The sequence below is a fragment of the Mandrillus leucophaeus genome, unplaced genomic scaffold (assembly GCF_000951045.1).
Source record: "Mandrillus leucophaeus isolate KB7577 unplaced genomic scaffold, Mleu.le_1.0 Scaffold654, whole genome shotgun sequence".
Taxonomy (NCBI): domain Eukaryota; kingdom Metazoa; phylum Chordata; class Mammalia; order Primates; family Cercopithecidae; genus Mandrillus; species Mandrillus leucophaeus.
In genome coordinates, this window is record NW_012107075.1 from 462,326 (window position 1) to 484,559 (window position 22,234).

A 22,234-nucleotide genomic window follows, 5' to 3' on the forward strand; every position below is an offset into this window, starting at 1 on the left:
TCCACTGTGGGCCCTGGTAGAACAAGGAGGCAGAGAAAGGGCACATTCTTCCTCTCTGGGCTGGGACGTTTGTCTCCTCTTGCCCTTGGACACCTGTGCTCCTGGTTCTCAGGCCTCAGACTCTAGGACTCGCATTACTGCCCTGGCCTCCATCCTTGCCCAGCCTACCCAGTACTCATGCCTTCAGACCAGGACTGAGCGTGCACCACCTGCTCTCCCGGGGCTCCAGCTTGCAGACAACTTATCCTGGGACTTCTCAGCCTCCATGATCCTGTGAGCTGGAAAGGGAGAAACAGACCAGTGGGCTCTGTATGGTAATACAGAAGAGGGCCGGGTGCGGTGGCACACACCTGTAATCCCAGCATGTTGGGAGGCTGAGGCGGGCTGATCACCTGAGGTCAGGAGTTCGAGACCAGCCTGACCAACATGGAGAAGCCCTGTCTCTACTAACAATACAAAATTAGCCAGGCGTGATAGTGTTTGCCTGTAATCCCAGCTAATTGGGAGGCTGAGGCAAGAGAATTGTTTGAACCTGGGAGATGGAGGTTGCAGTGAGCTGAGATCATGCCATCACATTCCAGCCTGGTCGATAAGAGCGAAACTCCATCTCAAAGGAAAAAAAAAAAGTAATACAGAAGAGAAGATTTCCACATCCCTTAGAAAATCTCTTCTATGTTACCATATAGAGCCCACTGGTCTGTTTCTCTGGCAAACCCTGACTCATCCCGGGCGGCCTATGCATTTTCTGTAAAAATACCTTTTTAGTTACAAATAAGCACATAGGTCTGGTATCCTGCATGTTGTCCATATTCAGTGAGTATTTATGGAGTTGGACATAAAACGAAAGTAAAAGGCCTTTTGGGTGAAGATTCGGCCATCAGCAGTCTATTGGTGGAAGGATTATAGCTTCGCTCTGCTGTTGTGATGGAAACACAGTGACGTATCTTTTTCTCCACATCACAGACCTTCTGGGCAGTGGGTTGGAGCCTCAGTCTTTCCAGTCATTCAGAGCTGCCTCCACAGTTCATCAGGGGCAAGGAGGCTCCAGTCCTTGCTTTATCAGAGATACATGTCAAGGCCTGGCCCCTCCTCTGCTCCAGACCTGGCAGAGGGAGGTCTCCTGGAGACACCCTCTCTGGGACTTGTTCCCCCGAGGCAGCAGCACATCTGATGCCCTCCACGGTGTCCCTGGTTCTAGGGCGTTGCTATCGGCTTCTGCATTGGATCTGCCATCTCTGCGTTCTCTCTGCACAATGAGGCGTCTTTGCAGGGTGCTGGTGAGTGCATGAACAGCTGACACACGTGCTCTCAGACTTTCTTTCCTTGACTGTTCCGGGGTCTTTCCAGGGCATCTCTGCAGGAGCCTGGTACTCCTGGCTCACCATCCTGATCACGTGACCTCCCGTGTGACCCCGGGCGTAAGAGGGCAGCAGAGGAAAAACCCCTGTACCACAGAGGAGAGAATGGTGCCAGGGAGGTTAATGTTCTCACTCAGGCTCCTGCAATAACTTGATGTAAAACATGTGTCTGGATTTTGGGCATCCTCCCTGGTTCTGCCACTGCACTACATGGAACTGATTTTATTTGAGTGTTTTCAACACCCCATTGACTGACAGCCATGTCTCTTTAATTCTTCTTCTTCTTTTATTTTTACTTCCTCAGTTACCAGGGATTGTGGGGTATGGAGATGCATCAGGCACTTCCCTCTCCTCCAGGACTCAGTGGGAAGAGACTGTCCACTGTGGGAGGCCACTGAGCTCCTGGTTTCATTATCCAAAGTCACGGGTGTTTGTTAGAGTTGTGGATGGGGAAGCAGCTGCTGCAGCCCCCGGGACGACTTGCCCCAGCCCCCAGTTCCTTTCAGGGGGCTGCCTTGGCCAGTGACACTCCCCGTAAGGTAGGAACCTGCTGGGCTTCCGCATACACAACTGATTCTACATGAGACCATGCTCACATATGTGTTTTTGTTCACACAGACCCAGAGGGTCTGCAGAAGCACGTCCTCCCCTGGGGTGGGGGATAAAGAGGCACTGTGGGTGCAGGAGTCACGAGTTCTGCCACAGCACATGTCTTGACCCCCAGGGTATCAGGGTGGCTTTAGGGCAGAGTTGACCTTGAAGCTCTTGATCACAAATCCATTTGCCCCAGGGCACCATGATGGTTCTGTGGTGTCTGTCTACACTGCAGGGTTGGGAAAGTAGGATTGCGTGGCTGAGAGACACCACCAGCAGAAAAGAATCTGTGTTGCAGATTGTACTGACACAGCATGACAAATGACAACAGTCGCAGCAAGGGCAAACAGAATTATCACGATGATGACACCTGGCATTCCTTGTTTATTTGATCCTAGGGATTGTGTTGACCACATCGCCTGGTGTCACCATGACACTTTCAATACCCTGCATAACGGCTTTTGTCCAGTGAAAAGATGATTCAAGGGTCACTTAGGAACTTACATTTAAAAAACATTTGATGTATGAAAATCACACATTAAAAAATGACTTCCTTATCTCTTTGAATTCAACTTTGATTAATGTTTGATCCTATTTATAAACTTAGACCATGAAATTCCCTGAAGTATTTTAAATGGAATTAATATATGTAATATATTTGATCTTTTTTTTTTTTTTTTTTTGGTATTTCAATTGTCTGGCTAGCAAACAGACCTTCCAAGCATTTAAACAGTGCTTGTAAATCTAATAAGTTAAGCTAACAAATATGAAGCATCTTTAATTCTCTGGATTTTAATATACTTTGTGAGCTTAGTAACATTTTGCTATTCCTCTTAAGATAAGCTTTTTTTTTTAATGTTGGAAACTAATATTAAAGTGTAGGGCTGGAATGAATGAATGAATGAGTGATTTGTGGAAAGAAGATACACTCATGTTACCAACTCAAGTCAGAAGTATATTAACCCAGAAGCCTCCCTTGCGGCCTGCCCCAGACGTTACCTGCCAAAAGTTTCTGCTATTTTTACTTGTATCACCATAGATGTTTTCCCCTAAACTTGTGTAGATAGTATCACTCAGCCAGCAGTCTTTCAAGTCTGGCTTCTTTCAAATAATAGTGTACCGTAGCATGTTCTAAGGCAGTGGTCCCCAACCTTTCTGGCACCAGGGACTGGTTTCATGGAAGATAATTTTTCCAGAGACCAGGGCCAGGGTGGGAGATGGTTTCAGAATGACTCAAGTGCATTGCATTTGTTGTGCATTTATTTCTATTATTATTACATTGTAATATATAATGAAGTCATTCTATAATTTATCATAACATAGAATCAGTGGGAGCCCTGAGCTTGTTTTCCGGCAACTCGGCGGTTCCATCTAGGGGTGATGGGAGACAGGACCAGATCATCAGGTATTAGATTTTCATAAGGAGCACACAACCTAGATCCCTCACATGCACAGTTCACAATAGGAGTCACATTCCTATGAGGATCTAATGTCATTGCTGATCTGACAGGAGGCAGAGCTCAGGTGGACCAGTACCGTTTTGTGGCCTGGGGGTGGAGGCCTCTACTCTAAGATACATACTGTGGCTATAAGATTAAGGACAGCCAGACGGCCCACTCTGACATCTCTCGGGGCTGATGCACTACGTATCACTTAGCAAGCTGCTGTAACCTGGTCTGGAGACTTCCAATCCTGGTCTGGGGAATTACTGGGTCTCCATGACAACAGGACCTAAAAAATCTGGTTGCCCTAGAGACAAGGTCTCCTCAGCACATATGCAAACTTCTTGAAGCTTAAAACCAACCTTACCCTTACAAGAATAGCTTAAACTCCCTTTATGAAAGAAATACCTGGTAATTGACCCAGACTGAAGGGAGACATCTCCCCTGGGGAAGGTAGTTCACTAGGACCATCCAAGACCCCTTGAATGAGGCAAGTATGTCTGTGACATTCACTCATACTGTCGGGCAAAGCACTGGTTCCCTCTTTCCTATTGCCAGATGGGAATCTACTGTAATGCATGTGTCTGTCCTACTGTTGGTGGACACTTGAGTTGGTTCTGGTCTTTGGCCATTAGAAGACTGCTTCAATGATGTACATGTTTCTTGTACACATGCAAAGATTTCTGTTGAATAGATACGGATATGTATATGTTTGTTTTTGGTAGGTAATGCCAAGTAACTTTCCAAAGTTATGTGCCAATTTCTACTTTCTTTTTTTTTTTGAGATGGAGTTTTGCTCTTGTTGCCCAGGCTGGAGTGCAATGGCGGGATCTTGGCTCACTGCAACCTCTGCCTCCCAGGTGCAAGCAATTCTCCTGCCTCAGCCTCCCAACTAGCTGGGATTACAGGCGGCCACCATCACACCTGGCTAATTTTTATTGTATTTTTAGTAGAGACGGAGTTTCACCATGTTAGCCAGGCTGGTGTCGAATTCCTGACCTCAGGTGATCCACCCTCCTTGGCTCCCCAAAGTGCTGGGATTACAGGCATGAGCCACTGTGCCTGGCCACCAATTTCTACTTTCAAAAGTACTGTCTGAGCATCCTCACAACCTCACCAACTTGGGATGGTTAGTTTGTAAAATTTTGGCCACTTAAGTGATTATATACTCATAATTCTTTGTGGTTTTAAAATGCTTTTACCTGATGATTAATAAAATTGGACATCTTTTCATATGTATTGGCCATTTTGATATCTAATTTTATGAAGAAGTATCTGTTCAAGTCTTTTGCCTACTTTTTATTAGGCTATTTGTCTTCTATTAAGAAAATAGTCAGACTTATTTTTACATATTAGCCATGCATATTGCAAGCATACTGCTAATATTTCTTCTGACTATGGTTTGCCATTTCACTCCTTTAAAGTTATCCTTTGATGAAAGAAGCTCTTATGTGATGCTTAGAAGTCCTTAATTTTAATGCAGTCCATTTTATTGATCGTTACTTTGTAGTTAGCATTTTGTTGTGTGCTCTTTAAGAAATCTCCCCATTTTCCTGTGGTCATGAAGATATTTTTCTATGTCAGCTTCTAGATTTAGCATTTTTCCAACCACACTTTGGCTGTGACCCACCTGGAACTGATGTTTGTGGATGGGGTAAGTTAAGCATCAAGGTTCAGGTTTTTCTACATGATACACATTTTCCAAATGTGCCAACAAAATTTCAGTTATTTCCTCCCTGCACTGCCATGGCACCCTGCCAGGTTTGTGACTGGCCACGTGAGGTCTGCCTCTGGACTCTGTTCTGTTCCAGTGCTCTCTCTCTCCTATGCTTGTTTCACAGTCTTTTGTGTGTGTGTTTGTTTTCATTTTTAGCTTTTGGTACATTATTATTGACTAAAGTCCATTGTTTACATTAGGATTAATACTTACTGTTATACACTCTATGGATTTTAGCAAATGCATCATTTCATATATTACAGATCATACAGAATAGTTTCACTGCCTTAAAAAATCCCTTTTGCTCCACCTGTTCAACCCTCCCCCTTTCTCCGAACTCCTTGCAATCACTGATCTTTTAAAAAAAAATATGCAATTTTTAGGATTATGGTAAATATGCATGGGATAGATGTAACCATTTTAATCATTTTTAATTGTAAAATTCAGTGTCATTAGGCAGTATTGACATAAAGAGACAAACTCTGTAAAATATTTAAAGAGATTTATTTTGGGCCAGGCATGGTGGCTCACACCTGTAATCCCAGCACTTGGGGAGGCCGAGGCGGGAGGATAACCTGAGGTCGGGAGTTCGAGACCAGCCTGGCCAACATGGAGAAATCCTGTTTCTACTAAAAATACAAAATTAGCCAGGCATGGTGGTGCAGGCCTGTAATCCCAGCTGCTCAGGAGGCTGAGGCAGGAGAATCGCCTGAATCCGGAAGGCAGAGGTTGCGGTGATCTGAGATGACACCATTGCACTCCAGCCTGGGCAAAAAGAGTAAAACTCCATCTCAGAAAAAAAAAAAAAAAAGATATTTATTTTGAGCCAAATGTGAGGCCCATGATGTTTGACACAGGTTCTGAGGTTCTGAGAACATGTGCCCAAGGATTACAGCTGGAGTTTTCACGTTTTAGGGGGACAGAAGTTACAGGCAGACATCAATCAATAAATGGAAGCTGTATATTGGTTCAGCCCAGAAAGGTGGGACAATTGAAGCTTCTAGGTCATAGGCGGATTCAAAGGTTTTCCGATTGGCAATTGGTTGAAAGAGTTAAGTTATCATCTAAAGATCTGGAATCAATACAAAGGAATGTCTGGGTTAAGATAAGGGGTTGTGAAGACCAAGGTTTTTATTATGCAGATGAAGCTGTGGGGAGCAGGCTTCAGATACAATAGGTTGTGAGTCTTTCTTATCAGACTTAAAAAGGTGCCAGACTCTTAGGTTAATTCTGTCCAGGATCAGAGAAAAGGCCTGGAAAGGGAAAGGGATTCTCTACAGAATGCAGATGTCCCCCACAAGAGACAGCTTTGCAGGGTCATTGCAAAATACGTCAAAGAAATATATTTTGAGGTAGAACACTTCCATTTCTTTCAGAGCCTGCAGTTCGTCATGTGATGCAGTAAGGTTGGAATTTGGTGTCCTATTGCTACAAGGAGTCTGTTTTTTTCATTCTTCAGGTCTCTGTCTTCATGGTATCGCTGGTCTGTTGTGTCTGAACTCCAAAGGGAGGAGGGTAAAATGAGGCACGCCCAACCTTCCACTTTCTCTCAAGGCAGGTTTCTTCCGAGTGTCCTTGGTCGATAGCAGGACCCATCAGTCAGTTGGAGTGTTTGTAATTGTATTTTTGGTTTACAGCATATTCACACGATTATGAAACCATCGCCACCATCCATCATTCACAGACACTTTTCATCTTCCCAAAGTAAAACTCTGTACCCATTCAATACTAACTCCTGATTCCCTATTTCTAGCCCCTGGCAATCACCATTCCACTTTTGTTACCAGGGGAAGGTATCTGAGTTACCGGCAGTGAATCCGTTCGGGTCTGCAGCGACCTCCATTCTTGCCTCCCCAGAAGAAAGAATTCAACTGAGGGGCAGAAGGCAGAAAAAGAGACTAAGGCAAGCCTCAGAGCAGGAGTGGAAGTTTATTAAAAAGGCTTTAGAATAGAAACTAACACTTGGAAGAAATCCTAGTGGGGGACTTGAAGAACAAATTCCCTGCTTAACTGTGATCCTAGGACTTTATAGGCCGGCATCTTGCATCGTTTTCCTGCGATTCTTCTCTTAGGCTGGGCTGCCCACATGCGCAGTGCGCTCCTTGCCTTGGGAAATGAGCATGTGCAGTGTGTTGGGGAAGCTGTATGTATGCCCAACTGAGGCTTTCTTCCCTTTTCCTGTGGACTGCCCCGGAAGATCATCCTCCGCCATTTTGTCTCTTACTGTGCATGCCCAGGAAGTTGTTTCTCTCTGGCACTTGTGTTCTGTTATCACTTTAGTGCAATAAGTGTGGACATCAGGAAATAGCCTCTCCATGGCACCAGCTGCCAATTTATCACTTTTAGAGAGGCAAAGTGACCACTGCTGAACCATCACCTGATATTCCTAGTGGGTTGGGGAGAGCCTCTCCTGCCCCCACTCATGCCTGTCTAACTGCCTCTAACACTTTCTGCTTTATGAATTTGACTATTCTAGGGGACCTCATGTGAGTGAATCATACCATCTTTGTTCTTTAGTGGCTGACTTATTTCACTTAGCATAATTTCTTCCAAGTTCAATAACCAACTTATAGTATGTGTCTGAATTTCTTCATGTATTTCTATGGTTTGTTAGTAGGTGTGTAAATGTTTACTATTATATCTTCTTGCTGTATTGAGCCTTTTATTAATATATATTGTCCTTCTTTGTCTCGTGTAAACTTTTTTGATTAAAGTCTATTTTGTTTGATATTAGTATAGCCGTCTTATTCTCTTTTGATTACTATGTGCATGGAATATCTTTTTTTTTTTTTTTTTTTTTTTTGAGAGAGTCTCGCTCTCTCGCCCAGGCCGGAGTGCAGTGGCGCAATCTCAGCTCACTGAAAGCTCCACCTCCTGGGTTCACGCCATTCTCCTGCCTCAGCCTCCCCAGTAGCTGGGACTACAGGCGCTCACCATCACGCCCGGCCAATGTTTTTTGTATTTTTAGTAGAGATGGGGTTTTACCGTGTTAGCTAGGATGGTCTCAATCTCCTGACCTCATGATCCACCTGCTTTGGCCTCCCAAAGTGCTGGGATTACAGGCATAAGCCACCACGCCCGGCCTATTTTTCTTTAAAGCTAGACATTTTAATCTTATACTGTGGTATTGTCAGAGGTCTGAATCCCCCGCTTTTCCAGGAATTGCTTTAAAAAACTGTTTTAAGGTATCTCTGTTCTGAGCTTGTGACTTTCCCTGGGCCTGCATAGTGATTTTCTGAATTCCCCTGTATATATGATTGCCTTTGAATGTCCTAGTCCTTAGATTGCTGGCTCCCCAAAGGGGAAAAATAGAAACATAAAGAGGAGTAATAAAAGGTACCCCTATTTTAAATCCCCTGAAAGTTGTTTCAGCCAATGGGGAAGAGGATCGCAACAACTCAGTGGGTGGGAGAGCTGTGCAACATTGGCTGCCCTCCTCTGTGTCTGCACCTCTGTGATCAGAACCAGCAATCAGCAATCAGAACACAGATACCTCATATTTAGAGAGCAGGATCCCTATTGCTCACCCTGACTCCTACAAGCTACATACAAGCTACATACAAGCTACTTCAGGAACACATGCATGGATGCCTGGCATAGTCATGGGGAGTGGAAGATGGGTATTTGCCATTAAACTAGAGCTGAAACTGACCAAAATTGACGGCAATTTTACTGTGCAAGTCTTACCCTGGAACTTGTACGCCTTCAAATAGACTTCAGAGTTCCAAAATACTTACACCAGACAGATTCTGCCAGGACAATTTGTGGTAAAGTGGATTCCTGGTGCTTCTACTTGGACATCTTCCAAGAATTCTCTTTCATACTGTCTTTTATTTAGACAGTGGGTTATATTGGTTCCTAATACCTGGTGGCAGAGAGAAAGAAGACACACACACACACACACACACACACACACACACACACACACACCCCTGATATTTTGATTGGAGTTACATGGAATCTTTAGATAAAGTTGGGGAAAACTAGTATCTTTAGAGTATTGTGTCTTTAAATCTATAAATACATTTATTTAGGTCTGCTTTGAAATATTTGTCAACAATGATAGTAGTTTTTAATACAGTTTATGTAAATAGTTTATTTCCTAGGTCCTAGATTTTATTTTCTGGTACTATTTTAAATGGTAATTTTAAAAAAAATTTCTAATTATTGTTGCAGAGATAAAAACATAGTTTATTCAGTATTTTGACTTAAAATTAAGGAATTCTGCCATGATCCCTTATTAAATCTAATACTACTCATAAATTTTGCAGTTATTTATTTTGGATTTTCTTACATAAGTGTGACATTTTTAATTTTTTCATTCCAATTATTATGCATTTACTTACTTGTTTCTTTATTATAGAAAAAAATAGAAATCCTTTTCTCTTTCCTGATCTCAGAAGAAATTTTACAGTATTTTCTCAAAAAGTATGATGCTTGCTATGTTACTTTTCTTTTTAAAATACATTCTTTTTCAGAATGAGGGGAAAGCTTAATTCTATTCTTAGTTAGGTGCTAGTTGTGTCATGTATGAATGTTAATGTTTATCCTTTGTACTTTTTGTACCCAGTGGTGTTATATCACCTTTAGGTATTCTGAAGAATTTACCAGGAAGCCATTGAAATTTTGTGTGTGTGTGCGTGAGACTTTTAAAACTATGGATTAAAACTGTCTAATACATTAATGATTAGACTTGGTATTCATTTTTGTGTAACTTTTTGGAAGTTGTGTTTTCCAAGGAATTTGTACATTTCATTTACAGTTTCAAAATTTTTTGGCATAAAGTAATTCAAAATGCCTTATTGTTGTTTTAAGACCTATCTAGTCTGTAGTTGTGTTTCCTTTTTTAAAAAAAAAATTAAAAAAAATAATTTTTAGGTAAGAGATGTAGCCTCACTATGTTGCCCAGACTGCTCTCAAACTCCTGGGGTCAAGCAATCCTCCCTACTCGGTCTCCCAAAGTATTGCAGTTTCAGGCATGAGCCACCATGCACAGCCTGAGTCTCCTTTTTATTTGAGTATTTTTTATTCTTGCTTATATCGTGACATCTTCCAATTGAGATGTAATTCTAGTAGTGTTGTGAAATGTTTCTCCTTATTCTCTAGTAATATTTCTTATTTTTTTCTAGTAACACTTCTTGTCTTAAATTCCATTTTTGTCTAATGATAAGCATACCAACTTTCTATCAGTTAACATTCGTGTGGTGTGTATTTTCCCACTATATTTTATGCAGTCTGTATATTTGTCTTTAACTTGTGTCTTTCTTAGGTAACATATATTTGAATTTTCCTTTATCATTCAATTAGACAATTTTACTCTTTATTTGGAAAACACAGTCCCATTACTTTTAACTTAATCTGATATTTTACAATATTTTGAGAAAATATTTTACAATATATTACAATATTTTCTCAAAAAGTATGATGCTATGTGACTTTTCTTTTTAAATACATTCTTTTTCAGAATGAGGGGAAACTTTAATTCTATTCTTAGGTATTTAACTAAGGTAACATAGTTAAATTTTCAAATTTTCAAATTTAAATTTGAAAATTTATGTTACCTTATATTTTCTATTTGTTCCATTTATTCTTTATTTCTTATTTTTACTTTTCACATTCTTTTCTCTTTATACTATTTATTTATTTTTTGAGATGGAGTCTTGCTCTTGTCACCCAAGCTGGAGTGCAATAGCATGATCTTGGCTCACTGCCACCTCAGCCTCCCAGGTTCAAGCGATTCTCCTGCCTCAGCCTCTGGAGTAGCTGGGATTACAGGCGCCCGCCACCACACCCGGCTAATTTTTGTACTTCTAATAGAGGTGGGGTTTCGCCATGTTGACCAGGCTGGTCTCAAACCCTTGATCTGAGGTGATCCGCCCACCTTGGCCTCCCAGAGTGCTAGGATTACAGGTGTGAGCCACCCCCTGCCGGCCTTTCACATTCTTTTCAACGTGTGACAGTGATAATCAGATATCACGTTTCCTATTCCTACCTCTATTCGCTTTTAGTTATACATTCCTTATTATTATTTCATTAGTTACATTGGGGCTCAGTGCACTAGAGAGGCTATCTTAAATGTATACTTTTCCACTTGCTTGTCAATACAAAGACGGGCATGACTTGGGCTGCCAACAAAGGTATATTCACATATGAGAACAATTCATTACATTATCAGGCATCTTTTCTCAGTTTTCTTGTTCCTTTCTGTGGTTTGCAGATGAGGCTTCAGGCTTGACCAACTCTGACTGGCTGGCTGCTGAGACACTGCTACTCAATGGCCCTTACTAAATGGCCTCATTTGATCATCACGTGATCTCCAGAAGCTGGACTTGATTATCCTTGCCAAACGAAATGCTGAAACCAAAAATCTGAAAGGTAGTTCTTGCTAAGTAAGGGAGAGCTGTGGTTGTAGAGTGTGGTCACCCTGAACAGAGCAGACTGGTCGTGGAGCTCCATGACTGGCAGACTTGGGAGGGGGAGCATTTAGAGACTGGATGACTTTGGCCGTGGACTCAGGCTTCGGACCATGAGGCTGCCACTGACTGGCTGTCATTCAGAAATGTGGTTACTGATTAAAAAAAATTGTCTCAATGTGTCAGGGCTTAAAATCAGTTTTGGTAGTGACTTTTCATCATGGTTAAAGAGTCATCTTGAATTTGGACCTTTCCTTGGACTTGAGTTTGGAAAAACGAAGACATTATTGTTCGCATTTTCATTCCATGCTTGAGAAAACTGAGGCTCAGACAGGCAAGTAACTTTCTCAGGGTCACACATTCACTGGCTGGCATATTAAAGTTTTGAACAAAGTCCACGCTTTTCTTACACACTATTGTCATTAGTAGTAGTTTTAGTAGTAACCGTAGCTGTACTTTTCGTTCACAGGTTCAGAGAGTTGTTAATCTGACTCCTTACTGACAATCCATTCTCACCATCATGCCCTACAAGACCTCTGGTTGTTTTATTCCGTTTCTCCTTCATCCTGGATCCCAGCTCCCATCCCCTCTCCACTCCTCCGACAGAATCACTCTTTCTAATGGGTTTTCATCTGTACCTAAATATTTGTGTAGCTTTGAAAAATCTAATTTGTCAAGGGTTATGTGTTCATTTTACATTTCCATACATGTTATTTTACTATGTATAGATCTCATTTGTTTCCTAATTTTCTTCACTCACCACTGTTGTGCAAACGCACTGACGTTTCTGTATGACCCTCTGCCAACCCTTGCTTCACAGCGTGCATCCACCGTGCCTTCACCTACCCCGTTCCTCTTGTCATGGACCCCTGAATTGCCTCTGGCTCCCCCCACCACACACCTCACTGCAACATCCACACACTGGGGTCTTTATGGATTTCCCTGGGTTTTCACTCAGGAGTGGCACTGCTGGATCCTAGGAGATGCCCGTTAATTCCACTTGGCACAGACAGTTTGCTCTGTGTGGCAGACCACATTCCCATCAGCAGTGCGTGAGGGGTTCATTTTACCACACCCTCACCAGCATTTTTATACTCCTTGAAAGTTTTGTCAATTAGACGAATGGGTGCAAAATGTAATCTTATCATCGTTTTAACCTGCACCTCTGTGGTTGCCAAGGAAGTTGTGCATCTCCTCCTCACTTAGCAGCCATTCACGTTTCCCTTTCTGTGAAGCTCTTATTCACATACCTTAACCAGTTCAGTAGTCTATTGTCTTTATTTTGTTGGATTTCACCATTTCCTTGCATGTTCTAGATGCCAATATCTGGTTGATTTTAAAAGATGTAGTCATTCTCCCCCCCAGTCTGTCACTTGTTTACTTTAGTGATGCCTTTTTATCTCAAACCCAGATTTTTAATGTTGCTATTGAAAGGGGAAAAGTTCCCTTATCCCTCTCACAGGGCGTGTGACGGGGGAGTGGCTCACTTCTTCAGTGCCCCGCTGCTCACACCTGTAGGGGAGCACGCAGATGGGCTGGTCGTGGGGCTCCGACGCATGGCAGCGTCTAGGGGTGAATGTTTACAGCTCCTGAAGCCCCAGCGGGCGTGTGTTACAGGATGCTCTTTTAGTTCAGCCATCTATAGGCAGCTTGTGTTAGCTCAATTAGACACCCTTTCTTATCACAAGGACACAGGGATTTCTGTATCCCGGGGTTCCTTGCCTTGGTGTGCTGGAAGAATCGGATCACTCGTGGGCTTGGAGAATAAGTGCAAGGTGGTTTTTTTTGTTGTTATTATTGCTATTTTTTTTTTTAGACGGTGTCTTGCTCTGTGGCCCAGGTTGGAGTCCAGTGGCACAATCTCGGCTCACTGCCACCTCTGCCGCCCGGGTGCAAGTGATTCTCCTGCCTCAGCTTCCCGAGTAGCTGGGACTATGGGCGCTCGCCACCACGCCCAGTTAATTTTTGTATTTTTAGTAGAGACAGGGTTTCACCATACTGGCCAGGCTGGTCTTGAACTCCTGACCTCATGATCCACCCTTCTCAGCCTCCCAAAGTGCTGGGATTACAGGCGTGAGCCATCGTGCCCAGCCTAAGTGCAAGGTTTTATTGAGTGGAAGTTCTCAACAGATGGATAGGGAGCCAGATGGGAGAGAGAGTGGGAAGGTGGGTTTCCCTTAGAGTCGGACGGCTCAGCCGCCCAGGCTCTCCTCTGACCTCCCTGGCTGAACTCCATGAACTCCACGTCGTTCTGCAGGTCAATGGCCTGCCAAGCCTGTGCCCGTGTCTGTCAGTGTGCTGTTCCGCTGGGGCCTTCTTGACATCCAGCTGTTGTGTCTTCTTCTACCGATGTGTTCCTCTTGAAGTCCAGCCACATGTGTGTGTCCGATGGGGTCATAGGCATAGATGGGGGTGTGGTGGGCCAGGGTGGTCTTGGGAAATGCAACATTTGGGCAGGAAAACAGAAATGCCTGTCCCCACCTAGGTCCATGGGCACAGGCCCTGGGGTGGAGCCATAGCCAGGGACCACACCCTCCTGTACCCAGCACTTCCCTGCCCCCCTTCCACATCGCTATGGTAAAATCCAATTTTTTTCACCTTAGATTTTGTACATTTGGGGTATTACATAAAATGTGCATATTCAGTTCAAGATAAAAAGTTTTCTCCAACAATCTTCTATTAGCTTTATTCCTTTTCATTTGAGTTTTTAATCAATCTAGAGATCATTTTATTTAAGATGTAAGGAAGAGTTCCAATTTTAATTTTACCCATCAGGCAAGCCAGTGGTACCCAAAGCCATCTATTAAAAAAAGTCTATTGCTGTCTCACTGACGTGCGTCACTTCTCTCATAAAACAGATCCTTAAACACACATGGGCCTGGCGTTGAGCTTCCTGTTTTATTCCACTTATGAATTTAATATTTCTATACCAAAACTTACACTTTTTTTAAAAAGTAGTATTTTGTGGAATTTTTTTCATATCTTATAGGCCAAGTCTCTTTTATTCTCCCTTTTTCTGAAATTGTTTATTTTTTGAAGAATTTTATTTTTTCATGTAAATGTCAGAATAAGACTGCTGAAGTCTTCAAAAATTGTTCCTAAATTTTTTTTATCAGAATCTCATTTAAGTATGGCTTTTGGGGAGAACTGCCATTTCTTCAAATGTTAAACTATCCCATTATAGGATATGGTATATTTTCTCTTTATTCTAATCTTTTTTTATATCCTTTAATTAATTTTAAAACTTTCTAAAGAATCATGAATTCTTTGTTAGATTTATTCTTAGATATATTTAAGTTTTTCTTGTTACTGTAAATGTTATATTGTTTTATTATTATATGTTTTAGTTAGAAATTACCAGTGTGAAGAAACATCATGGTACAGTTGAAATCACACCTCTTAATTTTTGTAGAACTCTTAATTCCAATACTGCGTGCATTGATTCTGAGGCATTTTCTATTTAGGTGATCATACCATCTGCAAAAGGATAGCCTTGACTTGTCTTGATATATTCTTCTACCTCTTGTTGATCTTTCTCTTGATGAGTCCATTGGACAGCTTTGTCAGTAGCAATAACATTGCATTTTCTTGTTTCCGGTCTTAAAGGAGCCATGCTTCAAGTCCATCTTCTGAATATGGTATTTGTCAAAGACAAGCATAGTTATTTATCAGATAAAGAACATTCTCCTTTAGTTGTAGTTTTCTGGAAATACTGTATGTAATAATAATAATGTGATGTAAATAATTTTATTTAAAAATATGTTGGATATTTATAAGTGCTTTTTTTTTTTTTTTGCTTCTACTGACCTAGTCAATATTTTTTTCTTTCTTCACCTTAGTATCTTAAAGTGGTGAATTAAATTCATAGATTTTCTGATGTTAAAATTTTTTTCATTCTTTTGATGAACTCTATTTATAATATATTATTTTAACACAACATTAAAGTCAATTAGCAAATATGTATGTAAGACTATTCATAAGTGAAGAGAGCTATACTTTGCATTTTAAAGTGTGTGTTTTTTTTTTTTTTTTTAAACCAGCTTTGGAATCAAGCAAACAATTTTATAGTTAACAGAAGCTCTCTGTCTCTCTGTCATTGTTTGGAACAACTTGTGATTTGTATAAGACATAGATTCTTTCTTGTTTAAAAGTTTGATGTAACTTTTTTTGTGGAATGTTCTTGGCCTGATTTTTTACTGCCTTTTTTTTTTTCCTCTTGGGGGAGGTTTTAATTACCATTATGAATTTTAAATGAAAATCTATTTATCCTTGCTCCAATTTGGAATAGTATACTTTTCCAATAATGTGTCCATGTTGCCTGTGTTTTCAAATTGATGACTTTATAAAAAAGATTTTACATTGTTTATGCAGTTACTTCCTCTTTTGGATTCTGTTTTTAAAATTTGCATCTTCCCCTTATTGTATTGACTAGATTTGCCAGAGCTTTTTGTATATTTTATTAATATTTTAAAGAAATAGCTTTTGGTTTTGTTAATCTTCCCTATTTCATTGATTTATGTCCTTATCTATTTTATTTTCTTCTTCTTTTTCCCCTTTGGGTTGCTTCTGTTTCTTGTTTGTTTTCTGCTTGAATTGAATACTTAGCTCATTTTTTTCTTACTTTCTGATAAATACATTTAAACATATGCAGCTATCATTACAGTGTGGCCCTATTATTTTGTAATCTCTTATTTTTTACTCTGTATCTTAAAGTCTTTTTAGCAGAATGACGTTTTAGTTTTTGAACATATGGTATTTTATTTTTTGTAATCATTTTTGTTATTGGTTTCTAATTTCATTGCTTTGTGCTCAGGGAACAGACTAAGCTGGGTGGATTGTTTGGGCTGATCGTAGCTTCCAACCTCATCCATCATCCTTGGTTGTGAAAGCTGCCCTCCACACAGACATATATTTTGCTCTGGGATTTTTAATAATCTTGTCAATCAAATTTTATATGTATTTATGCTTTTTTGTTTTGATTTTTTTTTGTGTGTGTGTCCCTCTAATCTACCAGTTTCTGATAGGGCTTTGTTAAGATCTTGGGCAATAAATTTTGCTGTCTCTGTTCTCTCGTAATGCTGTCAGTTGTTATTTTATATATTGTGATGGGCTATTTTAAAGGGCATATATATTCATAACTACTATATCTTCTTGATCTAGCACACTGTTGTGTCAGTATATAGCACTGCTTTTTGCCATCATAATGTTTTTCACCTTAAAACCCATTTATCCCAATACTAAAAAGTTTTACCTTGTATTCGAAAAAAACTTTTATTGAAACAACTTTTGGAAACTACACACATACTTTCCTTTTCATTATTTCATGTATTAATTTATGTGAGTGTTCATAGCCATTTTTATTTCTCATCATCAATCAATACATTGGTATTCTGAATTTAACTCTTGGACTAGAGATTCTGCTCTTTGTGTGCCGAGAATTTAGTTTGCAGAGACCCAGGTCTGCATCCGTGATGAGGACTCACCTTTGCCACTCCTCAGGGGAAGAGCCCCTTGTCTTCTCCCCAGTGCTGTGTGATGCAGATTCCTTTTGCAACCTGCCTGCCTCCCTCTCTCCCCCTCTCTTTCCCTTTTTCCTTCCTTCCTTCTTTGAATGTTACTTCTTTTCCTTCTCTGAATGGTAATACAGACATATGGCAAATGGCACAAACATTGCACCTGTTGATAAGTAAGGAAAGGGAGACTCCCCTGTAAGTGCTCATGACCTCAACACCAGGCCATGAGATGGAATATTACCAGCAACCTGGGGTGCCCTGTGTGCCCCCAGCTGTCTGCAATCCTTTCTATCTCACTCGCCTCTAGGTAACAACTATCGTCACCGTGGACTCATTTTCTTGCATTTCTTTATGGTTTTAGCTTTGGACATTCAGTTCTGCCTGTGCCGTTTCATGCAATGAAATCATAGGTGAGTCTCACATCAGTGGAACTGTACCTGTCCTGTTTCACTCAACATTATGTTTTGATGTTTTGGGTTTCGTGCATATTTTTGGATGTGCCTGTACTTTACTAATTTTTGCACAGTCTAAGAGTTTGCTGTATGGCTGTACTACCATTTAATTTTCTACAGTTCAGTCGATGGACACTGGAGTTGGTTTCTAGTTTGGGGCAGTTACAGGCCCGGGTGCCAGGAAGGGTTTCACATGTGTCCTAGTGGGCGTGCCAGTGAGTTTGCCTAGGGTTTGTACTGAATCGTGAATTGCTGGGTAGGAGCTATGTACCTGCACCTTGACTAAATAATATCAAGTGTGTCCCAAAGTTGACATTCCAATTAGATCTCACACCACCACAGTTTGCGAGCTGTGATTGTTCTGTGACCACACTGATATTCATATTTCCAGTTGTTTCCTAAAGGGCTAATAAGTTACAAATACATTCATTTGCTTTTCAGTCTAGTAGGCACGTCTTGGCATGACTTTATTTTGCCTTCCCCTGATTCGTTTGTTAATCATTTTTATCCTCTCTCTCTAAGTATCTGTTCCTATATTTTTGTCTACCTTTTGGGGTTGCTTGTCTTTTTATTGATTTGTGTGAGTTAAAGAAATAAAACGCTAGGCTGGGTGCAGTGGCTCACACCTGTAATCCCAGCACTTTGGGAGGCCAAGGAGGGAGGCTCGTTTGAGTCCAGGAGTTCAAGACAAGCCTGGGCAACATAGTGAGACCCCATCTCTACTAAAAATAAACAAAATTAGCCAGACGTGATGGTGTGCACCTGTGGTCCCAGCTAGTCAGGAGGTTGAGGTGGGAGGATCGCTTGAACCTGGGAAGTTGAGGCTGCAGTGAGCTGTGATTATGCCACTGCACTCTAGCTTGGCAGACAGAGCAAGACCCTGTCTCAAAACAAAAACAACAAAAACAAAACCACATATATATGCTTTGAAGATGAGCTCTGTTTTTTGGTTGAAAGTGCTGGAATTACCTTCTCCTGCTCTGTGTCTTGTTTCTCACTCTCACCTAATATCTTTTGATGACCAGAGGCTCCTAAATTCAGTGCAAATTCATCCATTTTTTTATGCCTGAGAAAATCTTATTTTACCCCAGTATGAAATAATATATTAGCTTGATATAACAATCTGGGTATCATTCTTTTCTTGATATTTAAAAATTATTGTTACACTATCGCTTGGCTTCCATGGTTGACAATTGTGATACCAACTTGATTTTTATTTATATTTATTGGCATTTTTTTCCTGATAACTTTTAGATTTTTTTCTTATTTCTGATGTTTTAAAAATGTATTTTACCTTTGTCTAGTTTTGCTTCTTTCTCTTTCTTTCTTTCTTTCTCTCTCTTTCTCTTTCTCTTTCTTTCTCTCTTTCTCTCTTTCTTCTTTTTTTTTTTTTTTGGACTCTTTGAGGCTTTTCAATTCAAGGTCTTGCATTTTCTTTATTTCTTGCTCATTTAGGGCATTCTCTAATCTCTGTTCATTTCTCTGCCCTTCTGGCACTTCTGTTGCATGCACTTGGCACTTCCCTCCTCCAGCTCCCTCCTTGCATTTCCTGTCTCTCCATTCCCCTTTCCTGCTTCCTGGCCTTGCTGGCCCCATCTTGCTCTCCACTCCAGCTCCCTCCTTGCATTTTCCGTCTCTCCATTCCCCCTTCGTCTCTCCACACCACCTTCAAGATGGTGCTGGCCCCATCTTGCTCTTCCACATACTGATATGTCTTCAGCTGTATCCATTCTGTCACTCAACTCATCCACTCAGTTTTAAACACCAATTATTATTTCTTCCAAATGTATCATCTCCAATGTAGTCTTCTTGATAATTTACTTCAGCTGCATGTCTTCGTCTTTTCTCTTTTATACTATCTCTCCTTTCTACTTTGATATAGTTTTGTTCAAAACATATTGATGAGAGCCCCTAAATGCCATGATTTTGCATTGTGAGTGAGCTCAGAATCCCTGAGGACATTAAGCACGGTGGCCAGGGATGCGTCCCTGGGGATGTGATGGCAGCTCGGCCTGGCTTTCGGCTTTCCTCCTGGGTTGTACACAGAGGAGAGATGCCTCAGATGCCTCAGGAAGGAGTCTCCAGGGCTAGTCTATGTATCTCGCCCTTGCACGGTTTTTTTTTTTTTTTTTTTTTTTGAGACAGCATTTTGCTCTTGCTGCCCAGGCAGGAGTGCAATGGCATGGTCTCGGCTCACCGCAACCTCTGCCTCCCGGGTTCAAGCGATTCTCCTGCCTCAGCCTCCTGAGTAGCTGGACCTACAAGCACCTGCCACCACGCCTGGCTAATTTTGTATTTTTACTAGAGACGGGGTTTCTCCATGTTGGTCAGGCTGGTCTCAAACTCCTGACCACAGGTGATCCGCCTGCCTCGGCCTCCCAAAGTGCTGGGATTACAGGTGTGAACCACCGTGCCCGGCCTGCACTGCTTTTTAAAAAAGATTTTCATCTTACTCTTAGTGTTAATCATGTAATCTTCCAGACCTGGTGGTGGTGGGGCAGTGGGGAGAGACCGTGGGGTTGGCAGGATCATCAGATCTGTGGTTCCCTCCTGGGGTCTCCATGAGGCCTCCAGTGATTAGCACTCTTCTCCCTGCCTGTGGCCCCCAGGCCTAGACAGGTGAGAAAGGGTAAAGATGGAGACCAGAACGTTGCCTTCACGTTAGAGGCTTGTTTAGAGGCCAGAGCTCTAAAGGGACCTGCAAGCTGAACCCATGAGAAGGGGGACCTTCTTCCCTGTGGCCTCCACGGGCAGCTGCATCTCAGGGAGGAAGGGCACAGCTTAGCAGGCCCAGCCACTTGCCAGCGCAGAGTGAGTGGAGGGTGGGAGAGGCTGGGCGTGTGGGAACTGGGGCGGGGAACGCATTCAGCTCTTTAGCGTGCTCCCCTGCGCCTCTGCTGAAAGCAGTCCCCGTGTCACTGAGACCCAGCCTCCGCCGAGGTGATGGCAGCTGCATTTCTCCCTCATAGGTCTTTGTCTGGCATTGGCTCACTCAGCACAACATGGGAAGAAAGGGGAAGAAAGGGTGCTCCCCTCTCTGCCTGCTCACCCCCCTGAAAACCCTCACTTTTCTCCACTGTGGACGGCTGCGTTTTCCACCCTAGGAAGCGGACACCTTTTGCGACCTCAGAGCCCCTCAGGGCCTGTGCGTGGTCACCCGGCATAGCCCCCACCTCTCTCTGGCTGCTGTGGTGCCTACAGGGCTTGGCTCAGGGAAGGTTGCCGGCAGGCCTGGGCCGCTTTGTCATTTGTTGGAAACCAGAAGCTTCTGTGTTCCTTTCACCGCTGGAGCTGGATTTTCCCAGCTGCACGCACAGCTCCCGGCCTGCGCTGTGTCTTCTTGGGGAGGTGGAATTTGCTACCTCCAGGGTGGAGCCGTAGTCGGTATTCCTGGAACAATCGTAGAAGTAAGCAGGCCAGAGGTGAATGAAACGTGGGGACATTAGCACTGGGGGCTGGGGCACATTGCATGGGGGGACGGGGTGTCCCTTACATCAGGGGCATGGGCTGTCTAGAGAGACACCATTTCTCCTTCAACTCCAGGTGGTGTTTCAAATCCTGCTGGTGTCCAGAGGCCTGGACTCTGTCCCCATCCTATAAGGATTTCCGTGACTGCTGCCGTGGGACTGGCATCACATTCTCATTGAGGGGACATGCTTTCCTTGGTTCTAATCCTGAGTCTAAGAATGGGAGGTTTGCCCAGGCAATGTCATCGTCCTGACCAGCAGCAATTGTCCCTTAGGCAATGACACCGTCCTAGTCACAACAATTGTCCCTCAGGCAGTGCCATCGTCCTGACCAGCGACAATTGTCCCTCAGGCAGTGCCATCGTCCTGACCAGCAACAACTATCCCTTTAAGTGGTCCCCGATTGGCTTTTGTTCCTCCTGAGGCCTGGATGCTGAAGTGTCGAAAGACCACAGAACTTGGCAGACGAGAACCCTAATGATCATGTGCTCAGATGTCCACCAACATCAATCATGTGGAAAATCTGGAGTAATTAGGAAATGATTCTGAACTAGAGAAAATGTTCCCATAAAATGTCAGGTACTTTATATCCTGGAGGAGTGAATATTTTACCAACTCGGTCTTATGTGTAAAATGCAGTATTCTGCATTTTAAATGCAAGTTTCACTACTGAAATTCTTTTAAGTCGGATGGCGGCATGGAAGTTTCTGGAAGCTGAATTCTGAAGAGTTTTAATCCTTCTTTGAGCCTTGGTTTCCTCATCTGTAAAGGGCATAATAGCTTTGTAAACTGAACTAACAGGATGGAATGAAAGGACAGCAGATTTTCTTATAGCGTTGCCTCCCAAAGAAGCTTAATTTTAATTTAATTTCAGGAAGAAACAAAAATGTGCAAGGATGTTAAAAAAATATTTTCGCTAGTTATCATTCAGCTTCAGTGTCTCCATCATTTGCATCAATATGGCTCAGTGGAAGTGCAGGGAACATTGTCTGGGCCAGGCTGGGGCTTCTGGTGGGAACTGGCTTTCCCAGGAGGAGCCCCTCGTGCCTGCACGGTGGAGACCTCGTGTAGGAAGGTCGAGGAACCAGGGGCTGTTTGGGGGTGAGACAAGGAGAACCAGCCCTTGAGAAAGGTGGGGGTTTAGTGTCCAGGCCTTGGGGAGCCGGGAGCTCTCTGTTGGGGGTGTGGCCCATGGGACACGTGGCTGAGGCAGGAGCCGAGTACAATCACAGGCAGAAGCTGGGTCTAAACCAGGCCAGCAAGCGTGAGGTCACAGGT